This window comes from Eretmochelys imbricata, chromosome 3 (genome assembly GCF_965152235.1).
Source record: "Eretmochelys imbricata isolate rEreImb1 chromosome 3, rEreImb1.hap1, whole genome shotgun sequence".
Classification (NCBI taxonomy): Eukaryota; Metazoa; Chordata; order Testudines; family Cheloniidae; genus Eretmochelys; species Eretmochelys imbricata.
This window is the reverse complement of record NC_135574.1, coordinates 147,570,855-147,577,840: the sequence shown is the minus strand read 5'-3', so window position 1 is coordinate 147,577,840 and position 6,986 is coordinate 147,570,855.

Genomic DNA, 6,986 nt, shown 5'->3' with positions numbered 1-6,986 from the left:
TGTGGTGACTGGAAACGACCACTTTCCGTATGGAACCAGCAAATGTTATTTTAATTGGCCTAAGTTCTGTTTCACACCTGAATTTCCCATGGCAATAAATGGAAATAAAATATTTTTGTACTAGTTTTTCATAATGTAATTGAAAATAAAGGCAAAATTAAAATTGCAGAAAGGTGCTGTAAAGGCAGATCAATCTTATAATGTGGGATTATATCTATGGTGAAGCTTATCATTAGAAGTTTTGGTAATGATCAATATTATTGTGGTGATTGATTCTATACTGCAGAATTTAGCAGTTGTATTAACATTTTGCAAAATTGCAGAAGTCTGTTTGAAATGGTTAATGTCCTAAAACCCACATTAGCGCATAGGGTTTTAAGGTGGGGAATCTAGGAATATAGGCCCCCATTAGATTTGGGTTAACTATAGTTTTTAAAACTATAGTTTTAAATAAAGTAATAGAAATCAAACACAGTTAAGTATAAGGTGCAGTAAATAATTGTCTATATAAGAAATTACTTCATCTGGCCTTAGCTAAAGTCTGATAATTGGCAATGGCGCTACTTGTTTGTTAAAGGGTATACAAAAGTAAACTCTTAAAGAGTGCATTGCTAATACCTGGTTGGAGCTGACCATTATAGGTCTGAACACCCATGGCGTTAGCCCGTTTGTAAGTATCTTGATCAAATGTTTTGTTACTGTTTGGATGTAATAAATTGCTTATTATTTAGGCTTTTTAGGCATGTTTAGAGCACTTGTATAAATACCATTTGGCCTTTGGATTTAATAAAGGAACTTATGGATAACTGAGTGTGGTGGTGATAGCCCGCATAAACAATAACTGCAACAGAGTGAGTGCAAAACCTTACCAGATCCAAAGAGTTGCGCTGGTGTGCATCACTCTACAAGGTGCTGGCAGGGCAACAGAAAACAAGGCCTTCTGTAACCATGTGCTCTGGTTACCATCCCCCTCATCCTGGCTCCTACACCCCACCCCCCCACCCCCGTTCTGCTCGTTGGTTACACTCACTTGTTCCATCTTGCCTTTAATGAGGCTGCGATCTTGCAATGAGTTCTGCATAGTTGGACCCCTCCACCTTCACAGATCCCTGTTGGAGTCAATAGGACACAGCGATCTACCTCCAGAAGTCCAGTTGCAGTACTTGGTAGTTCGTCAGTGAAGGAACTGTGTCTTACTATATGTTTGTACAGTCCCAGCACAATGGGGCTCTGATTTCAGATGGGGTTCTGGGTGCTACTACAATACAAATAGTAAACATTAAAATAATAACTATGTTGCAACTTGCCACTGAATAAAGAACACAGGGAACTGACAAATGGATCCAGGGTGTTAAACTTCAACTACACGGTGAAGCCCTGTCCTGGGCAGAGGCTGGAGGGATTGTGTCTGCCTCAGACAGAGCCTCCAGGGGTTCTGGATCTGTTACCTTTGTGTGAAAACTTGTTTAGCTTGTCCTGCTAATAAAGAGTTTGAAATTAACTGGGTTCAAAGTACACAGGGGTTCTCCTAGGGTTGCCAACCCTCTAAGATTGTCCTGCAGTCTCCAGGAATTAAATACTAATCCTTAATTAAGGATAATGTCATGTGATGAAACCTCCAGGAATACATCCAACCAAAATTGGCAATCCTAGGCATGGCTACACTTGCGGATGTAGAGCGCTGTAAATTAAACCTGCCTTCGTACAGCGGGAAAGCGCTGCAGTCTGTCCACACTGACAGCTGCAAGTGCACTGGCGTGGCCACATTTGCAGCACTCACAGCGGCATTGGGAGCAGTGCATTGTGGGCAGCTATCCCACAAAGCACCTCTTCCCATTCTGGCGCTGTGGCTTGTGGGAAGGGGGCGGGGAGTGTGGCGCATTCTGGGTCCTGTCCCAACCCCCTGTGATGCATCGGTTCGCATCCCAGCATTCCCTTTGCTTCCGTCCACATTTGGCGGTATCTTTCAACGGTTTTTGAACTGTGCTCTCTGTCTTCCCTTTTGGTCTGCGGGAACGGAGCCCGAACTGCTGAGGAGTATGCTGACAAGTCTTGCCAGCGCGTCACGTTTGGCAGTCGAGTTATTCCTTAAGATCCAAAGTGACAGTGAGGACTCCAACGATGATATTGACTTGAGCAAACGACATGAATTTGCTTGTGGCATTCATGGACATGCTCACCATGGTGGAATGGTGCTTTCGGGTTCAGGAAACAAGTACTGAGTGGTGGGATCACATCGTCATGCAAATCTGGGATGACGAGCAGTGGCTGCAGAACTTTTGGATGAGAAAAGCCACTTTCATGGGACTGTGTGAGCTCACCCCCACCGTGTGGCGCAAGGACATGAGATTGAGAGCTGCCCTGACTGTGGAGAAGTGGGTGGCTACTGCAATCTGGAAGCTGGCTAACCAGTTTGGAGTGGGGAAGTCGACCGCTGGAATCGTGTTGATGCAAGCTTGCAGGGCCATTAATCGCATCCTGCTCAGAAGAACCGTTACTTTGGGTAACGTACATGACATTGTGGCTGACTTTGCACAAATGGGTTTCCCTAATGGCAGAGGGGTGATAGGTGGAACGCATATTCCAATTCTGGGACCAGCCCACCTAGCCTCTGAGTACATTAATCAGAAGGGCTATTTTTCTATGGTTCTCCAGGCGCTTGTGGATCACTGTGGGCGTTTCATTGACATTAATGCAGGCTGGCCCAGAAAGGTGCATGACACATGCATCTTTTGTAACGCTGGCCTGTTCAGGAAGCTGCAAGCTGGGACTCTTTTCCCAGACCAGAAGATCACTGTAGAGGAAGTCGAAATGCCCATTGCGATCCTTGGAGATCCTGCTTACCCTTTGATGCCATGGCTCTTGAAACCCTACATAGGGAGCCTTGACAGCAGCAAGGAGCGGTTCAACAACAGGCTGAGCTGATGCAGAATGACTGTGGAGTGTGCTTTTGGCCGTTAAAGGGTGGCTGGTGCTCTCTGTATGGGAAGCTGGACCTGGCCGATAACAACATCCCCGTGGTTATATCCGCGTGCTATACCCTCCATAACATTTGTGATGGGAAGGGTGGAAGATTCACTCAGGCATGGAACTTGGAGGTTCAACACCAGGAGGCTGAATTTGAACAGCCAGAGAGCAGGGCTATTAGAGGGGCCCAGCACGGGGCTGCAAGGATTGGGGATGCCTTGAGGGAGCAATTTGAGGCAGAAAGCCAACAGTAATGTCTGGTGTGGTGCCCTGCACTGGAGTGAAGTGCGGTAGGAATCTGTGTTTGCTACATATGATACGCTGACTTGCAGTGCCTGTTGCTTTCCTGGGCTAAGGTTTCTTTTACATTATGCAATAATAAAGAATGTTTTCAAAGCCAAAAAAATCATTTTATTGAAAAGAAACACAACACAACTGCTTGGGAAACACAAAGGGCAAGGGGGTGGGGTGGGGAACGGTACAATCACAGATTTGCATATGTCCTGTCTGGAGTGCTGTGCAATGCGTGCTACACTTCAGGATGGCTACACTGCATGGTGATGGGGGTTGAGTGCCGTGGGTGAGGGTCGTCGTTTTCAGGGCTGGGTGATGAAGCTACAGGTATTGGAGACAGCGGGTGGCGGTAAGAACTCGGATGTTGGGGAAAGTGGGTTGGAGGTGATATGGTGGCACAAGGGAAAGAGTTTTGGGACAAGGGCTGCAGGAGGGGGAGGGCGGGTGCAGTAGTGCTCTGCCTGCATGGCTATGAGCGCCTGGATAGAGTCCGCTTGGCGCTCCATCATGCTTATCAGCCGCTCCGTGCTTTGGTGCCAGGGATCCACATTCTGCTGGCAGACCCTCCTTTCACTCTCCCACCACTCCTGCACTTTTTTATTTTCATTAGTTGAATGCTGCATGACTTCCTGCAGCATGTCCTCTTTGCTTCTACGTGGCCTCTTCCTGATTCTTTGCAGCCTCTCGGCTGTTGATAACATGGACGGCTGAGATCTCAAGGTTGCATCTGTAAAGGCAAAATGCAACACTTAACAGAGGCAGCGTTGTTCACACCAGACAGAGCAATGACTCCCCCATACTCAAGGGCAAGCACAGGCTACACAATAGCATAATTTTCCTGTCCCAAAGCGAGCGCACATAACCCATGGGAGCCCCAAAATGATGAGTAAGCACAGGGTCAAGCGTAACTGATTGTTTCATGGCTGTACTGTCCTCTGGGTTTCTGTGCCTTGGGGAGGGACAACAGTGGCAGGGAGCCCCTATACTGAACACTGTCCCCACATTTTCCACAGGAGTTCGTCCTGGAAGATATCTCGCTGCTGAGGTGACCAGGGAAGCAAGAGAGGGTCTTCTACTGCAATGTGGCTTCCGCCCTGGCCCATATGCAGCTTGCCTGTGTGCACCAATGGTCCCCCCACCCCTCATGGGACAGTGGTGCGGACAAGTTAGCCTTACTGGGACGAGAACAACAGTGGCTCTCCCGAAAAACCTGCGCAAGAGCATTGCCCAAGTTCTGGCTGAGACCTTTGAAGAGATCATTGAGGCCGATTACCGCGATGTGAGACAGCATGAAAACGCCCTATTCCGCATCTAGGCATGCATGCAGCCCTAACCCTTCTCGCCTCAAGAGCCTGCACTGAATAACTTCCTTCCCAAAATAAAAGCCGCTTACCGGGAAGCTCCTCTGGTGTTTGTCCTTCCTCAAGCACCAGCCGCCGCGACTGACTACCTTCCTCCTGGCTTGAGAACAGCTGCTGGCTGCATGCATCTAAAGATTCTGGGGTGTCTTCCTCTGCCAGAGCACCCTCACTCCAGCTTTGCTGCTCCTCCTACTCCTCCTCCTGCCTTGTTGTACTGGCCTCTGAGGTGTCCATGGTGGTACTCGGCATGGAGGTGGGGTCGCCCCCAAGTATCGCGTCCAGCTCTTTGTAAAAACGGCAGGTCGCAGGGGCAGCACCAGAGCAGCTGTTTGCCTCTCGGGCTTTGTGGTAGGCATTCCGCATCTCCTTCACTTGAACCCTGCACTGCAGTGTGTCCCGCTCATGGCCCCTTTCCAGCATGGCCCTTGATATCTGCCCGAAGGTATCGTAATTCCTGCGGCTGGAGGGCAGTTGGGACTGGACAGCTTCCTCCCCCCAAACACTGATGAGGTCCAGCACCTCGCCATTGCTCCATACTGGGGATCTCCTAGCGCATGAAGGCATGGTCACCTGGAGGCATGGTCACGTGGAAAGTTGTGCTGAGAGCACTCCACGCCTGGCTGAGCAAACAGGAAGGGGATTTTCAAAATTCCCAGAGAATTTAAAGGGCGGGTCTGACGGTTGGTCACCTGAGGGCAGGGCAGTAGAGTTCAAAGTGATGACCAGAGTGGCTAGAACAGGCATGGTGGGATACTTCTGGAGGCTGATCACAGTGTAATAATGGACCAGGGAGTCCACACTGGCGCCGCGGCCCTCTAGTGGTGGCGCAGCAAACGTTATTCCACTCGCCAAGGTGGGGTACAAGCAGCGCTGTAGCCGCGGAGACAGAGCACTCTGCGTGCCTTGCCAGTGTGGACAGGGAGTGAGCTAGGGCGCCCGGGGCTCCTTTATTGCGCTGTAACTCACAAGTGTAGCCAAGTCCCTAGTTCTCATCTGTGTGTGCAGGAAGGTGGCTGAGGTCTAGGTATGATGATGGGACTCACCTGTCTGCATACCCAAAGGGGGCTTCACCTGTCTGCATACCCTATAGGTGGGGCAGAGGAATCACCATGGGTGTGCAAAGGTAGGGGAGGCTGTCTCCTGTGTATGTTTGTGTAGAAGGTGGCTGCCTCACCTAGCTGTGTGAATAGGGACCAGGGGCAGCCTTACCTGTGTGTGCAGGGAGACGGGGTGCTTTCCCTGTGTGTACAGGGAGACGGGGTGCTTTCCCTGTGTGTACAGGGAGAGGGAGGTCTCACGTGTGTGTGTGTGGGGGGGGTGGTCCTGTTTACCTTTTATGATGATGTTATTCTGTAATGTGGGCCATCCATACCCGCAGCCCTGCACAGACTCAGGCGTTGCCCTGATCCTTGTCTGTCCTGAGCGTCTGTCAGACAGGGGTATCTGGATACCTGGGCTCCTGAGGAACCAGAGCTTGTCTGAATTTTTCTCCATTCCTAGCTCACTCCTCCAGCTTGGAAGAGATGTTTCTTGTGAAATCCGTAACACCGCTTTCCCTGGGGAGCCCTGGCTGTTTATAGGGACAGGTCCAGGCAGGCCAAGAAGGAATTACCTTTCCTTAGGACACACTTGGCGTGTGGCTGAGTGTGCTGGTTCCCTGCTTCACAAGAGTTCTTGAGGCCAAGGAGCCAGTCAGTCTGGAATCAGCTTCCTGCCTTACCATCTCACCCCCAGAGGCCTGGGCACCCCTAGAGCTTTGGCTGGAAATGATGGGCTCCTCCTTATCGCTCACAGTGTCTGTTCTGAGCCCTTCTAAGGAGAGGCTGCAGTTGGAGGAAGAGAGCTTGGCATCTACTGTAACTGACACTCCTGCCAGGCCTCACTGTGAGCGTGAGGTACACTTAGGGGGTCCAGGTGCCTGGTTTTTGACTGGAAAATCCGGTTGAAAAGGGGACCTCACAATGTCCAGTCAGATCTACTGATGGGACAGCAAAATTCTGGTTACTGTGGGCAGGGGAGGCAGGGAGGCAGCAGGTCATCACCCATGCCAACCCCTACTTAGTCAGGGCTGCCTCCTACCTGTGTTGGCTGCAGCTCCCAGCCCCTGCTTCACAGATGAGTCCCTCCTGAGCCGGGCAGTGGGGTGGGGAAGAGCAGCGAGCAACGCGGAGATGGGGGAAGAGGAGCAAATGGGGCCGGGGCCTTGGGGGAGGGGGCGGGCCATCAGAGGGAAGAAGTGGGGAGGGGGAGGTTCTGGCGCTCCCACTGGAGTGTGTGTTTTTTAAATATTACAAAGTTGGCAACCCTAGGTACACCAGCCCTCGTAGAAGATAGCTGGAAGCATGCTCTGTGTACCACAAGCTC